Source organism: Cervus elaphus, chromosome 9 (genome assembly GCF_910594005.1).
Source record: "Cervus elaphus chromosome 9, mCerEla1.1, whole genome shotgun sequence".
Classification (NCBI taxonomy): Eukaryota; Metazoa; Chordata; class Mammalia; order Artiodactyla; family Cervidae; genus Cervus; species Cervus elaphus.
Window position 1 is genome coordinate 32,020,353 of NC_057823.1, and position 21,994 is coordinate 32,042,346.

At 39.7% G+C, this 21,994-nt stretch overlaps 1 long non-coding RNA gene across 2 annotated transcripts in view; it reads right to left on the reverse strand.

Moving 5' to 3' along the window:
• Positions 1-21,994, reverse strand: part of LOC122699836 — a 74,882-nt gene that overhangs the window by 27,556 nt on the left and 25,332 nt on the right. The window contains exon 4 of one of the 2 annotated variants that reach the window (XR_006342688.1): positions 19,587-19,723. The exons of the other annotated variant lie outside the window; for it this stretch is intronic. This is a non-coding gene — a long non-coding RNA (uncharacterized LOC122699836). The remainder of the gene's footprint in view (positions 1-19,586; positions 19,724-21,994) is intronic. 2 annotated transcript variants of the gene reach the window in all.

Below are 21,994 nucleotides of genomic sequence, written 5' to 3' on the forward strand. Positions count from 1 at the left end.
TGAGAGAATTCAGCACCACCAAACCAGCTCTTCAACAAATGCTAAAGGATCTTCTCTAGACAGGAAATGCAAAAAGGTTGTATAAACGTGAACCCAAAACAACAAAGTAAATGGCAACGGGACCACACCTATCAATAATTACCTTAAATGTAAATGGGTTGAATGCCCCAACCAAAAGACAAAGATTGGCTGAATGGATACAAAAACAAGACCCCCATATATGCTGTCTACAAGAGACCCACCTCAAAACAAGAGACACATACAGACTAAAAGTGAAGGGCTGGAAAAAAATATTTCATGCAAATGGAGACCAAAAGAAAGCAGGAGTCGTAATACTAATATCAGATAAAATAGACTTTCAAATAAAAGCTGTGAAAAGAGACAAAGAAGGACACTACATAATGATCAAAGGATCAATCCAAGAAGAACATATAACAATTATAAATATATATGCACCCAACATAGGAGCACCGCAATATGTACGGCAAACACTAACGAGTATGAAAGAGGAAATTAATAGTAACACAATAATAGTGGGAGACTTTAATACCCCACTCACAACTATGGATAGATCAACTAAACAGAAAATTAACAAGGAAACACAAACTTTAAATGACACAATGGACCAGCTAGACCTAATTGATATCTATAGGACATTTCACCCCAAAACAATCAACTTCACCTTTTTCTCAAGTGCACACGGAACCTTCTCCAGAATAGATCACATCCTGGGCCATAAATCTAGTCTTGGAAAATTCAAAAAAATTGAAATCATTCCAGTCATCTTTTCTGACCACAGTGCAGTAAGATTAGATCTCAATTACAGGAAAAAAATTGTTAAAAATTCAAACACCTGGAGGCTAAATAACACGCTTCTGAATAACCAACAAATCATAGAAGAAATCAAAAAAGAATTCAAAATATGTATAGAAATGAATGAAAATGAAAACACAACAACCCAAAACCTATGGGACACTGTAAAAGCAGTGCTAAGGGGAAGGTTCATAGCATTACAGGCTTACATCAAGAAACAAGAAAAAAGCCAAATAAATAACCTAACTCTACACCTAAAGCAATTAGAGAAGGAAGAAATGAAGAACCCCAGGGTTAGCAGAAGGAAAGAAATCTTAAAAATTAAGGCAGAAATAAATGCAATAGAAACTAAAGAGACCATAGCAAAAATCAACAAAGCTAAAAGCTGGTTTTTTGAAAAAATAAACAAAATTGACAAACCATTAGCAAGACTCATTAAGAAACAAAGAAGAACCAAATTAACAAAATTAGAAATGAAAATGGAGAGATCACAACAGACAACACTGACATACAAAGGATCATAAGAGACTACTACCAGCAGCTCTATGCCAATAAAATGGACAACTTGGATGAAATGGACAAATTCTTAGAAAAGTATAACTTTCCAAAACTGAACCAGGAAGAAATAGAAGATCTTAACAGACCCATCACAGGCAAGGAAATCGAAACTGTAATCAAAAATCTTCCAGCAAACAAAAGCCCAGGACCAGATGGCTTCACAGCTGAATTCTACCAAAAATTTAGAGAAGAGCTAACACCTACCTTACTCAAACTCTTCCAGAAAATTGCAGAAGAAGGTAAACTTCCAAACTCATTCTATGAGGCCACCATCACCCTAATTCCAAAACCTGACAAAGATGCCACAAAAAAAGAAAACTACAGGCCAATATCACTGATGAACATAGATGCAAAAATCCTTAACAAAATTCTAGCAAACAGAATCCAACAACATATTAAAAAAATCATACACCATGACCAAGTGGGCTTTATCCCAGGAATGCAAGGATTCTTCAATATCCGCAAATCAATCAATGTAATACACCACATTAACAAATTGAAAGATAAAAACCATATGATATCCAAAAGTCTACAAGCAACAAATGCTGGAGAGGGTGTGGAGAAAAGGGAACCCTCTTACACTGTTGGTGGGAATGCAAACTAGTACAGCCACTATGGAAAACAGTGTGGAGATTCCTTAAAAAACTGGAAATAGAACTGCCATATGACCCAGCAATACCACTTCTGGGCATACACACTGAGGAAACCAGATCTGAAAGAGACACGTGCACCCCAATGTTCATCGCAGCACTGTTTATAATAGCCAGGACATGGAAGCAACCTAGATGCCCATCAGCAGATGAATGGATAAGGAAGCTGTGGTACATATACACCATGGAATATTACTCAGCCGTCAAAAAGAATTCATTTGAACCAGTCCTAATGAGATGGATGAAACTGGAGCCCCTTATACAGAGTGAAGTAAGCCAGAAAGATAAAGAACATTACAGCATACTAACACATATATATGGAATTTAGAAAGATGGTAACGATAACCCTATATGCAAAACAGAAAAAGAGACACAGAAATACAGAACAGACTTTTGAATTCTGTGGGAGAAGGTGAGGGTGGGATGTTTCAAAAGAACAGCATGTATACTATCTATGGTGAAACAGATCACCAGCCCAGGTGGGATGCATGAGACAAGTGCTTGGGCCTGGTGCACTGGGAAGACCCAGAGGAATCGGGTGGAGAGGGAGGTGGGAGGGGGGATCGGGATGGGGAATAAGTGTAAATCTATGGCTGATTCATATCAATGTATGACAAAACCCACTGAAATGTTGTGAAGTAATTAGCCTCCAACTAATAAAAAAATTAAAAAAAAAAAAAAACCATATGATTATCTCAATAGATGCAGAGAAAGCCTTTGACAAAATTCAACACTCATTTATGATTAAAACTCTCCAAAAAGCAGGAATAGAAGGAACATACCTCAACATAATAAAAGCTATATATGACAAACCCACAGCAAGCATCACCCTCAATGGTGAAAAATTGAAAGCATTTCCCCTGAAATCAGGAACAAGACAAGGGTGCCCACTCTCACCACTACTGTTCAACATAGTGTTGGAAGTTTTGGCCACAGCAATAAGAGCAGAAAAAGAAGTAAAAGGCATCCAGATAGTAAAAGAAGAAGTGAAACTCTCACTGTTTGCAGATGACATGATCCTCTACATGGAAAACCCTAAAGACTCTACCAGAAAATTACTAGAACTAATCAATGAATATAGTAAAGTTGCAGAATATAAAATTAACACACAGAAATCCCTTGCATTCCTATATACTAACAATGAAAAAACAGAAAGAGAAATTAAGGAAACAATACCATTCACCATTGCAACATAAAGAATAAAATACTTAGGAGTATATCTACCTAAAGAAACAAAAGACCTATACATAGAAAACTATAAAACACTGATGAAAGAAGTCAAAGAGGACACAAACAGATGGAGAAACATACCGTGTTCATGGATTGGAAGAATCAATATTGTCAAAATGGCTATTCTACCCAAAGCAATCTATAGATTCAATGCAATCCCTATCAAGCTACCAACGGTATTTTTCACAGAACTAGACCAAAGAATTTCACAATTTGTATGGAAATACAAAAAACCTCGACTAGCCAAAGTAATCTTGAGAAAGAAGAATGGAACTGGAGGAATCAACCTGCCTGACTTCAGACTCTACTACAAAGCCACAGTCATCAAGACAGTGTGGTACTGGCACAAAGACAGAAATATAGACCAATGGAACAGAATAGAAAGCCCAGAGATAAATCCACGAACCTATGGACACCTTATCTTTGACAAAGGAGGCAAGGATATACAATGGAAAAAAGACAACCTCTTTAACAAGTGGTGCTGGGAAAACTGGTCAACCACTTGCAAAAGAATGAAACTAGAACACTTTCTAACACCATACACAAAAATAAACTCAAAATGGACTAAAGATCTAAATGTAAGACCAGAAACTCTAAAACTCCTAGAGGAGAACATAGGCAAAACACTCTCCGACATAAATCACAGCAAGATCCTCTATGACCCACCTCCCAGAATATTGGAAATAAAAGCAAAACTAAACAAATGGGATCTAATGAAACTTAAAAGCTTTTGCACTACAAAGGAAACTATAAGTAAGGTGAAAAGACAGCCGTCAGATTGGGAGAAAATAATAGCAAATGAAGAAACAGACAAAGGATTAATCTCAAAAATATACAAGCAACTCCTGCAGCTCAATTCCAGAAAAATAAATGACCCAATCAAAAAATGGGCCAAAGAACTAAACAGACATTTCTCCAAAGAAGACATACAGATGGCTAACAAACACATGAAAAGGTGCTCAACATCACTCATTATTAGAGAAATGCAAATCAAAACCACAATGAGGTACCATTACACACCAGTCAGGATGGCTGCTATCCAAAAGTCTACAAGCAATAAATGCTGGAGAGGGTGTGGAGAAAAGGGAACCCTCTTACACTGTTGGTGGGAATGCAAACTAGTACAGCCACTATGGAAAACAGTGTGGAGATTCCTTAAAAAACTGGAAATAGAACTGCCATATGACCCAGCAATACCACTTCTGGGCATACACACTGAGGAAACCAGATCTGAAAGAGACACGTGCACCCCAATGTTCATCGCAGCACTGTTTATAATAGCCAGGACATGGAAGCAACCTAGATGCCCATCAGCAGATGAATGGATAAGGAAGCTGTGGTACATATACACCATGGAATATTACTCAGCCGTCAAAAAGAATTCATTTGAACCAGTCCTAATGAGATGGATGAAACTGGAGCCCCTTATACAGAGTGAAGTAAGCCAGAAAGATAAAGAACATTACAGCATACTAACACATATATATGGAATTTAGAAAGATGGTAACGATAACCCTATATGCAAAACAGAAAAAGAGACACAGAAATACAGAACAGACTTTTGAACTGTGTGGGAGAAGGTGAGGGTGGGATGTTTCAAAAGAACAGCATGTATACTATCTATGGTGAAACAGATCACCAGCCCAGGTGGGATGCATGAGACAAGTGCTCGGGCCTGGTACACTGGGAAGACCCAGAGGAATCGGGTGGAGAGGGAGGTGGGAGGGGGGATCGGGATGGGGAATAAGTGTAAATCTATGGCTGATTCATATCAATGTATGACAAAACCCACTGAAATGTTGTGAAGTAATTAGCCTCCAACTAATAAAAAAATTTAAAAAAAAAAAAAATATATACAAGCAACTCCTGCAGCTCAATTCCAGAAAAATAAATGACCCAATCAAAAAATGGGCCAAAGAACTAAACAGACATTTCTCCAAAGAAGACATACAGATGGCTAACAAACACATGAAAAGGTGCTCAACATCACTCATTATTAGAGAAATGCAAATCAAAACCACAATGAGGTACCATTACACACCAGTCAGGATGGCTGCTATCCAAAAGTCTACAAGCAATAAATGCTGGAGAGGGTGTGGAGAAAAGGGAACCCTCTTACACTGTTGGTGGGAATGCAAACTAGTACAGCCACTATGGAAAACAGTGTGGAGATTCCTTAAAAAACTGGAAATAGAACTGCCATATGACCCAGCAATACCACTTCTGGGCATACACACTGAGGAAACCAGATCTGAAAGAGACACGTGCACCCCAATGTTCATCGCAGCACTGTTTATAATAGCCAGGACATGGAAGCAACCTAGATGCCCATCAGCAGATGAATGGATAAGGAAGCTGTGGTACATATACACCATGGAATATTACTCAGCCGTCAAAAAGAATTCATTTGAACCAGTCCTAATGAGATGGATGAAACTGGAGCCCCTTATACAGAGTGAAGTAAGCCAGAAAGATAAAGAACATTACAGCATACTAACACATATATATGGAATTTAGAAAGATGGTAACGATAACCCTATATGCAAAACAGAAAAAGAGACACAGAAATACAGAACAGACTTTTGAACTGTGTGGGAGAAGGTGAGGGTGGGATGTTTCAAAAGAACAGCATGTATACTATCTATGGTGAAACAGATCACCAGCCCAGGTGGGATGCATGAGACAAGTGCTCGGGCCTGGTACACTGGGAAGACCCAGAGGAATCGGGTGGAGAGGGAGGTGGGAGGGGGGATCGGGATGGGGAATAAGTGTAAATCTATGGCTGATTCATATCAATGTATGACAAAACCCACTGAAATGTTGTGAAGTAATTAGCCTCCAACTAATAAAAAAATTAAAAAAAAAAAAAAAGAATGTGTTAATAGATGTTTCCTCTTTATGTGGTATGGCCTCTCTACTATCCCCTAAACCTTTAGCTAAAACCTACTTTAAGTAGGAACACTGGCAAAGTGAACTGAGACCCACGTGATGAACCCAAGGAGAGTGGGAAAGGCAATGGTGTAAAGCAACTGATGACCGGATGGAAGACAATCCCCCACATCCCACAGGGACAACAGGAAGTTGACTCCTACAGGGGGTGCATGAAGGGGATGGGGAAGCTACATCTTGCCATCTAGAGCTAGGGTCCGTTAAGTCAACAGGCATGTAAGTGATGTTAGGGGAGAAGAAGGTCCCAACAAGAACCTATACTATGCTTTTCCCTGGAGTTGGCAGTATCAGCAGGGGTGAGGGGTGGGGGGGGGGGGGGTGATGTCTGAAAACTGGGAATGCAGGCATAAAGAAATCAATCTGAGAACCTAATGTGGCTTTGACTTCTTGTCAGCATATAAGTATGCTCACATCTATACCACCTCAATACAGAGATACATAATAAACACTCTATCTGGACTTTAATCACCATATTTCACTCCTTCACACCATAGTCCTATATATTAGAAGAGTTGTCACAAACACTATGTTCACTTCCTCACCTCACATCCTCTTTTTAATCCATACCAATCTGCCTCCACTAATGATCACTGATTTCAATAAGTTCACAAAATGACCATCTTTTAAATTCTACAGTTTGTGAATACTATTTAGTCATTGTCTATTTTCAAATAAAGACAGAGGCTCTAACAATTAATTTTGAAAATGAAAAAACTTACTGATCAGTGTGTGCGTGCTCAGTGATGTTCAACTCTTTGGAACCTCATGGACTGTAGCTGGCCAGGGTCCTCTGTCCATGGGATTTTCCAGACAAGAATACTGGACAGGGCTGCCATTTCCTTCTCCAGAGGATCTTCCTGACCTAGGAATTGAACACGCATCTTCTGCATTGGCGGGCCAGTTCTTTACCACTGAGCCACCTGAGAATCCCTTCCAATTTAACAAGTAAACACAATTTCATATTTCACTATTGTAAAAATTAACAGGCACTTTTTCTTCTGTATCTTACTTGCTCTCTTTGCTTCATTTGGTGCTCATGATCCCTTTATCCTATTTCAGAACTTTCTCTTCAACTTCCTCTTATAACTTTGGCCTTTTCAATTTCATAAGCCCCACTTTCACTGTGCAGCTTGTAAATAACAGTATCAGAGTAAGAGAGAGCAAAATGCATTCTGAATTCTACAAGAGGCTTGGTATGACTAGGTTACAGAAGGTGAGGTAGAACAACAACTCATCTGAAAGATCAATCAGATGAGTGACCAGGGGTCAGATCATAAAGGGTTTTGTAAGCCAGAGTAAGATGCTCAAGATTTACCTTCAGATCAATGGACAATCATTGAAATGGGTGATGATCAATTTGGAATCTTATAGTCAGATTTTTCATCTTAGAAGTTCATTCTGGAGAAAGAACTGAGTATATACAGAGACTGGAAGAAGGAAGACCAGATAAAGAGATGCTGTGATCATTCAAATGTGTAATTATAGTGGTCAGGACGTACACATGTTCTATGGGTAAAGGAGATAAAAGAAGTGGAAAAATTCAAGAGATATTCTGGAAGCAGAACTGATAGAACTGGATGGTTGATTGAAAGATGAGAAAAGAGTTGATAATGGCCGCCAGGTTTTTGGCTTGGAATACCAAGTGGATGGTCAGGCCATGCACTGAGATAACATATATGGGAGGAGGAAGAAAAGGAGACTCCGAGAGGTGGGCTGATACATGTAAGGGCCCTACACCCACGTGAAAATGTCCAGTGTGTAACTGGATACTTGCATCTGAATTTCAGCAGAGAAATTTAGACTGAAATATAATTTTGGAAATCATGAGAGTATAAAAAACCATTGGAGAGGTGAGTTTGACCATTGAGTTCCTCCTCTCCTGTATTTACCATCTTCACATCAAACTGTAAGAACATAACCATGGGCTGAACAAACAGTTGGACTGAGTGCTCTGATGCCTGGTGAGGAATGAATTACAGAGACCCATTTGGAGCTTCAGACACTCAATCTAGGCTTTTTGATGTCTTCTACATAAATCTGTAAACATTAAAAGAGAGAAGGGCCAGGAAGAACAAACAGAACAGGTGACCTCAGAAGAAACAAAGACAATCCACAAAAGAGAACTGTTTGAAAGAGAATTGTTTAAAGAACTGTACAGATTGTACGATTGTACAGAGAATTGTTTAAAAACTCTCATGATAACAGCAGGGATGTGACAGAATATTAAATCCATAACAAGTAAAAGTAGAACCTTCTGTGATAGGAACTATCAGAAATCAAGAAAATTTTCCTCAAAATTAAAAATATTAGTATCAAAATTAAAATTTTGATAGGAATTTGGGAAGAAAAATTTGAGTAAATTTCCCAAGAGGCAGAATAAAAAGGCACACAAATAGAGTATATGATAAAAAGCAGTTACGAGACACAAGATCAATTCACAAGGTCCGACATCCAGTTAGTTCACTCAAACTGCATTCAGATGCTCAAAGCAGCTACTTTATTTCTTATAGATAGGCAATTTCATGAACCCCATGCGTTCCCCACCTGGTCAGTCGCAGAAACCTATATTTTAGTCCAAACCAGTAAATTCAACCCAATTCAATAATTTTAAAGTTTTTTTAGTAAAATTTCACCCTTTTGATTTCCATGCATTTCCTCTGCTCCTCCCAGATGACAAGTAGTTAGGGGAAAGAAAATTGTGTCATCTGTACTTTAAAGCAACGAGACTGAAGGCAAAATAGCGTCCTTAGATCTGCCAGCAGTCTCCTCTTGTTCATCTCAACTAATGAGTACCAGCCAGCCCCGCTGATGCTACCTGGCTAGTATGCATCAGCCCGGTTCTGAAAGGCAATGAGGAACTCTGAGCATCTTCTCTGCTCCCCACCTGGATCTCTGTCGTCATAGCTTCTGAACACTGTGGCTTCTGCTGCCAGGGCACCTCACCCCTTGCCACAAAAGGCCAGAGACCACTGATGATCAGCTTAACCAGCTTCTGTTTCTTTTCTGGGAACTCAGGAGTGCTCAGAAAATAAACTCTGACTCCTTCCACCTAGCTAGGTTGGGCCACTGAATTTACCTTCGTGTCGCCAACCCCCAGACTGGTTCGTAAGGCTTGCAGAATACCTTCCTCTACCGCCCCAACCAAGGAACAAACATTCCTCTCAGTCAATTGAGCACCATGTCTGCACTACAGTGAAAAGCCCAGGGAATATAGATCTGGTCACATTTCCCCCTTCAGTCTCCTGTATTCAGCAACCACCCCATACGAACAGGAGGAGCATTTCTAGAGCGTGTGCTCTCTCTACTCTGGTCCTCCTTTGCCCTACTTAACGTATATTATTTTCTATGGTCTTATCCACCAAGTCTGCCCCTTTCAATGTGTTAGAGGGGTAGGTAAAGGAATTTGGGGAGCTTCTGTCTCTCTCAGATATTGCAAGACTTCAAGTCTATCACTTTGCTTTGACCTCAAGTATCTCTGGTAAGTATCAAAAGCTGAGTATAGACTCTGCTGCTGCTGCTGCTGCTAAGTCGCTTCAGTCGTGTCCAACTCTTCACGACCCCATGGACTGCAGCCTACCACGCTCCTCCGTCCATGGGATTTTCCAGGCAAGAGTACTGGAGCAGGTTTCCGTTGCCTTCTCCAAGACTCTTTGCAGCGCTACTCTAAAAATTCTAACCCTATTCCTTAAGGCAAAGTGATGCTTCAGGTTAAACACAGAAAAGTCCATGTACAAAGAATAGCAAAAAAAAAAAAAACAGAGAATATTAATATATTGTAATATACTCTCTTGTGTTAACATACTGTCTTGAGAATTTAACATATCTTCTTGAGCTTTAGTGGCTACTTCTGGGAGTATGGCTGTGGGAGTAGGAAGTAATGGGGACTGTATACTTGGAGTTTTTCCTGTGTCTCATAAAATGCATCATTTTAGTATTTTAATGAACACTTTTGAACCATGGGGAATTAGAACAATATTCTTGCCCATACTTTGGGTAAGGAATAATATCTCCTTGCCCAACAGCATCACCTCTTTCATACCAGAAAGATATTCATAGCAGTAGAGACTGACAAACAACCTCTGTGCTTAGTGGAATAGTGGTTTCCCAAGAGATATCAATCACAGGGAAGGCAAAGTGATAGCATGTTGAACAGGCTAACCCCACAGAGCCTCTTCTTGAGCTCATAGAGTGTAATATTCTGACCTCATAGATAAAGGACAAACCTCCCATAAGTGTTCTAACATTCAAGCTGATCAGTACTGGTGCTTCTGTAGTTTCACTTACATCCCACTGTTCCTCCTCGACATCTCTTAAAGCCCCCTACTTCCCCTCTCCTCTTTCCTGCCCTTATCATCCAAGCTTTTATCATTACTTACCCTAATCAATGGGCTTTTTCCATTTCATACCCTGTCCTCTAGTCATGTATGGATGTGAGAACTGGAATATAAAGAAAGCTGAGCACCAAAGAATTGATGCTTCTGAACTGTGGTGTTGGAGAAGACTCTTGAGAGTCCCTTGGATTGCAAGAAGATCCAACCAGTCCATCCTAAAGGAAATCAATCCTGAATGTTCATTGGAAGGACTGATGTTGAGGCTGAAACTCCAACACTTTGGCCACCTGATGTGAAGAACTGACTCATTGGAAAAGACCCTGATAGTGGGAAAGATTGAAGGTAGGAGGAGAAGGGGACAACAGAGGATGAGATGGTTGGATGGCATCACCGACTCAATGGGCATGAGTTTGAGTAAACTCTGGGAGTTGGTGATGGACAGGGAGGCCTGGTGTGCTGCAGTCCATGGGGTCGCAAAGAGTTGGACATGACTGAGCAACTGAACTGAACTGAACGTTGTCTTCTGCTCTATACCTGCTACCCTCAATAAATGTTTATGACAGTGAATGAATAAATGGATGCCTGCCTGATTTTGAGTCACTGAAATACAGTTGGCATCCTCCATGCTCTTTATTATAAATTATTCAATAACTCATAGTTTCATTGAGTTAGACAGACTGTGATCCACGTGATTAGGTTGGTTAGTTTTCTGTGACTGTGGTTTTCAGTCTGTCTGCCCTCTGATGGACTCCCACCCACTTCCCTGGTGGCTCAGACAGTAAAGAATCTGCCTGCAGTGCAGGAGACCAGGGTTCGGTCCCTGGGTCGGGAAGATACCCTGGAGAAGGAAATGGCAACCCACTCCAGTATTCTTGCCTGGAAAATTCCATGGACAGAGGAGCCTGGCAGGCATGGACAGAGGAGCCTGGCAGGCTACAGTCCATGGGTCGCAAAGAGTTGGACAGACTGATTGAAGAAGGATAAGAGGCTTATGAACACTTCCTGATGGGATAGACTGACTGAGGGGGATACTGGGTCTTGTTCTGATGGACAGGGCCATGCTCAGTAAATCTTCAATCCAATTTTCTGTTGATGGGTGGAGCTGCATTCCCTCCCTGCTATTTACCTGGGCCAAACTATGGGGGAGGTAATGAAGATAATGGTGACCTCCCTCAAAAGATCCCATGCATGTACTGCCACAGTCCATGCCCCCAACCCTGCAGCAGGCCACCACCGAACCACACCTTCACTGGAGACTCCTGGACACCCACAGGCAAGTCTCCTGTGGCATCACTGTCCCTTTATCCTGGGTCCTGGTGCACGAGTTTCTGTTGTGTCCTCCAAGAGTCTATTTCCCAGTCCTATGTAAGTTCTGACAGCTCTATGGTGAGGTAATGGCAACCTCCTCCAAGAGGACTTATGCCATACCCACACCCAGAGCTACTGTCCCTGTGGCAAACCACTGCCAACCCATACATAGGGCCAGACATCCTGGAATGTGAACTCAAGTGGGCTTTAGAAGGCATCACTACAAACAAAGCTAGTAGAGGTGATGGAATTCCAGTTGAGCTATTTCAAATCCTAAAAGACAATGTTGTGAAAGTGCTACAATTCAATATGCCAGCAAATTTGGAAAACTCAGCAGTGGCCACAGGATTGGAATGGATTCATTCCAATCCCTAAGAAAGACAATGCCAAAAAAATGCTCAAACTATTGCACAATTGCACTCATCTCACACGCTAGCAAAGTAATGCTCAAAATTCTCCAAGCCAGGCTTCAATAATATGCAAACCATGAACTTCCAGATGTTCAAGCTGGTTTTAGAAAAGGCAGAGGAACCAGAGATCAAATTGCCATCATCCATTGGATCATCAAAACAGCAACAGAGTTCCAGAAGAACATCTATTTCTGCTTTATTGAGTATGCCAAAGCCTTTGACTGTGTGGATCACAATAAACTGTGGAAAATTCTGAAGGAGATGGGAATACCAGACCACCTAACCTGCCTCTTGAGAAACCTGCATGCAGGTCAGGAAGCAACAGTTAGAACTGGACATGGAACAACAGACTGGTTCCAAATAGGAAAAGGAGTACGTCAAGCCTGTATACTGTCACCATGTTTATTTAACTTATATGCACAGTACATCATGAGAAACGCTGGGCTGGAAGAAGGACAAGCTGGAATCAAGATTGCTGGGAGAAATATCAATAACCTCAGATATGCAGATGACAGAACCCTTATGGCAGAAAGCAAAGAAAAACTAAAGAGCCTCTTGATGAAAGTGAAAGAGGAAAGGGAAAAAGTTGGCTTAAAACTCAACATTCAGAAAACAAAGATCATGGCATCCAGTCCCATCATCTCATGGCAAATAGATGGGGAAACAGTGACAGACTTTATTTTGGGGGGCTCCAAAATCACTGCAGATGGTGACTGCAGCCATGAAATAAAAACACGCTTGCTCCTTAGAAGGAAACTTATGACCAAATTAGACAACATATTAAAAAGCAGAGACATTACATTGCCAACAAAGCTCCACCTAGTCAAGGTTATGGTTTTTCCAGTAGTCACGTATGGATGTGAGAGTTGGACTATAAAGAAAGCTGAGCGCCAAAGAACTGATGCTTTTGAACTGTGGTGTTGGAGAAGACTCTTGAGAGTCCCTTGGACTGCAAGGAGATCCAACCAGTCCATCCTAAAGGAAATCAGTCCTGGGTGTTCATTGGAAGGACTGATGCTGAAGCTGAAACTCCAATATTTTGGCCACCTGATGCGAAGAACTGACTCATTTGAAAAGACCCTGATACTGGGAAAGATTGAAGGTGGGAAGAGAAGGGAATGACAGAGGATGAGCTGGTTGGATGGCATCACTGACTCAATGGGCATAAGTTTGAGTAAGCTCTGGGAGTTGGTGATGGACAGGGAGGCATGCTGTGTTGCAGTCCATGGCGTCACAAAGGGTTAAACACGACTGAGTGACTGAACTGAACAGAACTGAACTGATTCAATAATTCCTAGTTATTCAATGAAGAAAAATAATTTATAATTATTTATTTGGTACTCAAAATGTTTCCCTATTACAAAGTGAAATTTCTACTTGATTCATAAAGTAGCATATTTTAAATCATGTTAGTATATTTTTGAGCCATACACATGACATTAAAATATTTCCTCAAGTCAGTCAGTCAGTTCAGTCACTCAGTAATGTCCAACTCTTTGCAACCCCATGGACTGCAGCATGCCAGGCCTCCCTGTCTCTCACCAACTCCCAGAGCTTGCTCAAACTCATGTCCATTGAGGCGGTGATGCCATCCAGCCATCTTATCCTCTGTTGTCCCCTTCTCCTCCGGCCTTCAAAATTTCCCAGCATCAGGGTCTTTTCTAGTGAGTCAGTTCTTCGCATCAGATGGCCAAAATATTGGAGTTTCAGCTTCAGCATCAGTCCTTCCAGTGAATATTCAGGACTGATTTCCTTTAGGATGGACTGGTTGGATCTCCTTGCAGTCCAATGGACTCTCAAGAGTCTTCTCCAACACCATAGTTCAAAAGCATCAGTTCTTCGGCACTCAGCTTTCTTTATAGTCCAACTCTCACATCCATACATGACTATTGGAAAAACCATAGCTTTGACTAAATGGACCTTTGCTAGCAAAGTAATGTCTCTGCTTTTTAATATTCTGTCTAGGTTGGTCATAACTTTTCTTCCAAGGAGCAAGAGTCTTTTAATTTCATGGCTGCAGTCATCATCTGCAGTGATTTTGGAGCCCCCCAAAATAAAATCTGTCACTGTTTCCATTGTTTCCCCATTAAGTACCTAGATGTTTCTGCATGCTTTTCCTAATTATTAGCTCCCCCAAATAGTTCATTTGACCAATTAATATACAATTTGAATAAAGCAAAAGAATATAGTGATCTAATTTTTTAAATGTTAGATAAAAAAGCTGTTCCTGAAGAATTGTAGGTAGTTTATATAGGCTGTTGGGCTTCCCTGGTAACTCAGCAGGGTAAGAATCCACCTTCCATGCAGGAGACCCTGGTTCAATTTCTGGGTCAGGAAGTTCCCCTGGAGAAGGGATAGGCTACCTACTCCAGTATTCTTGGGCTTCCCTGATGGTTCAGATGGTAAAGAATCTGCCTGCAGTGAGTGAGACCTGGGTTTGATCCCTGACTTGGAAAGATTCCCCTGGAGGAGGGCATGGCAACTCACTCCAGTATTCTTGCCTGAAGAATCCCCATGGACAGAGGAGCCTGGTGGGCTACAGTCCATGGGGTCGCAAAGAGTAGGACTTAACTGAGCGACTAAGCACAGCACAGCACATTTAGGCTGCTATCTTATTTTGAAATAAAAGTGTTCTGAAGTCCTTGCTAAATAATGATGCTTTATAAGAATAGAAAGGAAATAGTTTAAAAGAGAACTAGAAATAACTCAGTAAACTTCTGAATAAAAATACACTTTGAAGGTGGCTTAGAAATTATTCAGCGATCTCTTGCCCCTCCCCACAGACACATGATCACACAGGGAATATCTCTCTTTATCTCTCTCTCACTTTTGTTCTCTCTGTAATTTTTTGAGGTTCATAATTAGAAACTTCAAATTTCTCTGTGACCTTAAAAAGGAATTCTTGCCTAACCAGGAGAAGGGTGGGTTTGGGGAGTTGAGATTATTAGTAATATTATAGAATGAAACATATAGAGATGCTTTCAAAGCTTTATCAGGCTCTAAAATTAGTCCCTAGACTTGCTGGCAAATTACCAAATCACTAAAGTCCTGATTCTAGGACAGAAATATGACCTTATTCAATCATTATTTACAGAAAAGGGTGGGGTATATGCTCTGAAATGCACTGGTGGAACATTTTTCCATACTCTATTTAGTCTCAAAACAATACTTGGCCAAGTGATTTTTTTTTAAATCTGCTAGTATGATAGTTCTTATTTTTACAGGCCACTTTAATCATCTTTTTTGCCAGCCTGGGGATTAATGACTGTGTGTGATGTTTAACAGCTATCCCAAACAATCAGGATAGCTGGCAGTAACTTCACAGTAATTGAGATCCCTTGAAACCTCTGACTTATGAAACCATCAGCTCATCCAACTCTGACATCATTAAGTAGGACTATTCTTTTTATCAGTAAAATCACTTGGTTCTTTCCAAGCTCTGCCCTTCCAAGTTCTGCATAAAGCATTGTTTAAAATGTATAAATTATTATATTTACATGGGCTATTATGATCAAATAATTAGAAAAACAAGCAGGCTCTTATGCCTTACCATTCCCATGACTTACCCATTTTTGAATTAAGTATTAAATCTTTTCACCTTCATTGATTAGATTTATATGGAACAGTCTCTTCATCAGAGAGGAAAATCTAGTTCAGACAATGACATTTGCTCATCAATATGTGTGTTAAAAAAAAAAATAAGAAAGAAAGAACTTGAGCCTTAAAATATAACTAAATAAGCTGAAGCCTAAAATGGTATCACCTAAAAGTCAGAATACTAATTCTTATTAAAATCCACTATGTTTAAAGTTTGAGTTAAATCAGGTACACTCTTGTAATTTCCTGAACATTTGTCTTGAACACTAATTAGAAAATCTGGAGATAGTACTTGACATTCCTAACATGTCCCAGAAGCCTTTGTGTTCATTCTTTCTATTCCAATCTCCCATTTGGAAGCAATCCAGAATCTCACAATCAGACAAACTTGACTCACCAAGATTCACTTTGTCAATGTGTATCACTCAGGGAGACCATGGGAACAATTACTTAGTGTATGAGTGAGAGATAGAAAGTAAGAAAAGGTCTCTATTACAATGAGATATAAAACAGTTTTCCATCAAGAGTATATTCAGCTCTTTATAAAACAAAGGTGTTGTTTCTTTGCTTTTGTACACAGATGTGTCTTTAAACATGCAAGAGAAACCACACTGAAAAAGTAACTGGAAATCAATCATGTCAACATTATGCTCTGCTTATGTCTAAACCATAGGCTGGAACTGAGCTGACCTAAACCTTGCTCAATGTCAATATAACCACTAGCAACATGATTTAAAAAAAAAAAAAAAGGACTCCAAGAGTAATGAAAATGAAAATATAACCTATGACACTGATTTAAGTTTTGACAGACATTTTTGGTCAGCATAACATATGAGCTCAGAAACGAAGTTCTAGCCATGTACCTTTCAGAAAAGACTTCCTCTATAAATAAAGTTGTTATAGGAAATGACTAGCAGCATCATACCCTAAGCATCTTGGCCAATAATAAATTGAACATTAATGGAAACTGACTATTCCTTACATGTCCCAATGAGCTAATAGACTAAACATCCAAGGCATCTGGAATTACTTGCCCTGTTATGAGCTGTCAGTTTATCATCTTAGGACCTATTTGATGTGACTGGTGCTCTTAAAAGCCTCAGTAATTCTGCTGTGGAACTAAAATTCCATCTTGAGTAGCCGCAGGATTTGTTGATCATCAGGACAGGTGGAAAGAGAAGGAGCTTGATGAGGAGGACTTACCAACCTCCAGTAACATGCACACAAAGAAAAAGGGGACCAATGCATTATTTTCATATTATGTCTGGCTGGCACGTCAGGATTGATTGAAGAATCCAGCAAGAGAAAGAGAGTCATGTCTGCATTCAGACATGAACAGGCAGTTACCCACTCTATTTCTTGTCAACGGCTTAGATCAGTCTCTCATTTTTAGGACAAATAATAATAAAAACCATAAAGAAAATGCCAATTCCACCCCGCCACAAAACTTTAAAATATAAAATTTATTTTAGCTAATAGCCTTCCTCCCTTGCCTCCTGTACAAAGCCAATCTGATGTGAAAATGTTCTCTCCTAAGTGATGGAATGCGCAGTCATGCACCAGCGAACTCGGTGCAGAATATCAACGTGCCTGTTCTGGAAGAAACCGCTCAGGGGTTAGAGGGAGCACACTGTTGGCAAGAGAGGCGCTTTCATGCAGGAGGGCAGGCCCCGCATCTATTTCAGAAGATGGAGGTTTATCTTCCAATGGAGGGCTTTGATGCTATTCATATGCTAACAATATCACCATTTCCTCACAGCACTCAATACACAGGGAATAAAAGACATCATTTGCTGACATGGGGTGCAACACTTTCCGTCCAGCATACTGATCAAAAATCTGCATTCAGCTTCCACAGCGAAGCCACCACATAACCTTTAAATCGTTCTTTGAACACTTTAAGATTCCGGTCAAAATAATTTCCCATTTTAGAGAATAAAATGATGAAACAAAGAACTCTAACTGTATTTTCCCTCCACTCCGAACGTGTAGCTTTAGTGCCCCGAGGGCTCTTTTCATCTTGTCTAAGTGCTGGCATATGATGTGATTGTTAACAGAGCTGGCCACCAGATGAAGTGAATTATCTCAACTGCCAAAGTTCCCACTTTCTTTCCAATTTAAACATCGGTTTAACACAGAAACTGAAGGGTATTATGAAAGCTTTAATATGAACAAATTCAGACATGAGAAAAACAATACTGCAAGGTTTTTGCAAACAGCCAAACAAATACATAATTTTTTGAACCTGAAGATGAGTCAGAAAAATGAGTGGTGGAGCAGAGCAGACAGGGTATGTGCTTTAGCTGCAGCAAGGGAGAAGGACCCCTTTGTCTTAAATAAACATCTTGTACAGAACAGGGCATGCTTTTATTTAAGAGAGTGAAATCGTGAGGTCATTAACAAAACACAGCGATCAACAACAAAGACTTCTGATTTTAAATATTTCAAAATGCATATCATCAACCTGGACGATCTGAAATGTTTTCAATAGGCTCCTCTGGATTATTAGGGTCCTTTTCATTAGACAGTTTGCCTTTCTCATGGAAATTTTTTCTCCATTTGGATCACTAGCTGGTAACAGAATGTGCCAGCATATGTCCTGAATGGCTCCTTGAAAATGAGGCTTCATAGCTAATTCATAACCATAAAATTTGATGCTTTCTCACACAAAATAAAGCTTTTCCTAGTATATGCTTTAAAAATTAAAATATACACACTGAAGTCAAAAGAATATGAATTATCACTAATCTTTAATCTTCTTAAGCTTTCATAATAAAATAGTATTAATATGCAGATTGTGTAAATAATTGTGTTCACAATTAGAGAAATTTACCCTTATCAAGATATGAGCTTTGAAGAATTGAAATAAGATTTGAAAAGTCATATTTAACTAAGATTTAATAATATACAAGTTAAATACATATGAGTTTGCTACTCAAAAATATTCCTAAAAAGTTAATAACATTATTACAAATTTTTCCCTGAAAAATACTACTCCTTAGGGTCAGTTAGCTACATAAGTAAATAAAGTTAACCCTTTTACTATACAGAACTGTTCTAATCATCATTTCCATCTTAAAAGTATAACTTGGGAATGTACAAGACTAGGAAATATGTGTGCATTGATTGTACAAAACATTAATTATTCTATTCAAAGCACAAAATTACTCTATTACTCTATTAAAAGTGCAAAAGGGTATCACCATATAAGGACTGCATGGCTGTTCACGTATGGAATGCACATTGAACATTATTGACAAATTCAGAACCACCATATGCAATGTTCAATGGCATTTCCAAATATAAAATACAAATACAGTATGTAATACACAAGAGCATGTTGCATACCAAATGATCAAGCAATTTACTGAAGATTAGCCTTTAAGAAACAAACAACACTACAAATACCATATGCACCTGATAATGATTTATTTTTTACATTGGCAATATTCATCAGATTGATCTTAAGTTAAAAACAAGTTCTCAAAGAATTCTCTGCCTGAGCACCCTTTGTGGTAAATGAAAGGAGAATTATAGGACCAGTTTGCCAAAAGGGACCTTAGAGATCATGTAATCTTATTTTTAAATGGAAAAATGGAAAAATCAAAACATCAAACTGCTCACCCAAATTTACAAAGCCCATTAATAGCAGAGTTCCAGGTCTCCTGGTTCTCAGGCCAGGCTCAAAATGAAAGCTATCCTAATTCACTCATATTTACTCAAAACACACATATACTTACTTTAAACCTTTATAGGTTCATCAGGTTGTCCAGTGTATCTTATACAGGAACACCCAACTCTGGGATCTGACAGGGCAACATCATATACTCTCAGTGTGATTTTTCATTGACAATGACTCACACGTCCCTTGGATTCCCTGGGGAACAGGAGATGATGACCTCAATAGGAAAACAGACATGGCTCCATGAAAGTCATAACGGAACCTCAAACTGTTTAATTCTGAAATGGGTTCTGCAGAGAACGCCATCAAGGGGATGTTTTGTTCTTCCTCCAGAGTGCTTTAGGAAACACCAAACGTGTACCAAACCTCCTCCCTCACTGCCATCAGTCAGAGCTGTTAAGCAGAGAAAAAGCCTGAAAATTAAAGAAGAATATGTGGCTCCCAACTGCACACTTCGGCAATATGTACTTTCCACCCCACCTTCCTCTACAGCCCATCTCCTCTAGGAATAGCAGAGAAGAACCTCCCCCAGAGCCTACCACCCATTAAAAGTGTTAAGTCAAATCACTCAAGCAAACTCCAGGATAAACACCTGGATATAAACTACCAGCTGTAAGGAGACGTGGTCACTCAGCATCCACTTTTTTCCCCAACAGAACCTTGGGAACTGTCTTAACACTGAAATGTCAAATACCCAGACAGATTCTTAGTAACAGGGCAAAAAACCAAAAAACAGTGCAATAACGATCTCTTCCTGAACATCATCTTTTCCACTTCCAGGTGAACAGCTCCAGCCTACACCATTCCCTGAAAACCAGGATTATAATGGGAATTTGGTGTGATCCAATGGAACACACTTGAACAATCATGCCAGAAAGCCAACAGTCTAGAAATGGTGAGGAGGGGGAGGGTCGGTGTCTGGGGGAAAGTTAATTTTCAAAACATTACCAAAACAGACCATTTTTATGTCAACCACCAAGTATGTCATCTTCTGTGAGTTGCAGAAATAGGAGTTCCCTTATAAGATTTAAGGGGATTCCCAGGGAGTACTAGTGGTAAAGAATCTGCCTGCCAATGCAGGAGATGTAAGAGACATTGGTCCGATCCCTGGGCTGGGAAAATCCTCTGAAGGAGGGCACAGCAACCCACTTCAATATTCTTGCCTGGAAAATCCCCATGGACAGAGGAGCCTGGGGGGCTATAGTCCATAGGGTCACAAAGAGATGGACATGACTAAAGTGACTTAGCAGACACACCTAAGACTTAAGAGGACTTGTTACTAAGTTTTAAAATCATTCTACAACCATCAAATTTAATAATTCAGTATCCAGCATTGTTCATAAAGTTCTGAGCACTGCCATTAACCAGACAGATAAAACAAATCTTCACCCATATTAATCACTCTACTTCCTTCCCAGACTCAGTAAACCCCCACTCTTATATCGATCAAATTATAGTGGGAATTACTCTGTGTTATTCTAACTTTCAGTAAGACTTATCTAGCAGGAGGAGAAGGGTACGACAGGGGATGAGATGGCTGGATGGCATCACCGACTCAATAGGCATGAGTTTGAGTAAACTCCGGGAGTTTGTGATGGACAGGGAGGCCTGGCGTGCTGCGATTCATGGGATCGCAAAGAGTCAGACATGATTGAGCGACTGAACTGAACTGAAGACTTATGTTTAAATAGAGTCTATGCAGTACATAGAAATGTCTCTATGAACCAAACTATTTACTATCCATGTTGTCTTTTATTGTCAGTTTCCTTAAAAAAAATCAATAATCAATAAAGCTGGGGGTGTAGAGATTATACAACTTAAATATGTACCCACCTTACTAATACAGTGCAATAGCTACATAAACCAAATTTAACATTACTCATCAGTAATGAGACACGGATCAGCTTAAACAACAATGGCACTGCTGAAAGGCATTGCAGTCTAGGCCCAGAGGTTTCACTGACTACTGACGGCTGTTATATCTCTTTTTGATATTGTATATGGTTAGTCATATTCTGAATTCTTCAAAGTCCATCAGGTAACAGTGAGATTAAAGGTTTGCCTTTCACCACTCTGAATACAGCTGGTCAAGCAGTGATAGATGACATCACCCCTGATGGAGTTACTATGTCTAGATAGACACCTGGGTAAAGGGAGGGAATCATACTTTCATTAAAGTATAGCTACAAATATCTTCATAGTGCATTCTCCAGATTAGTTCTGATGCCCCTTCAGATTAATGATACTAAGGATTTCCTTGAAGAAATATGGACCTATGATTACTGCATCGGCATGGAGAATCAGCAGTTTAGAAAACTCCTCTGAAATAAGACCCGAGAAGAGAACTGCTGTAGACCAACAACGTTTCCCACCCATCATGTTTATCATCAGTCTGTACTACCGTTTGATTGACATCATATTGCCTCGAGATAATTCATTCTGCATATTTTTATAATAACTGAACTT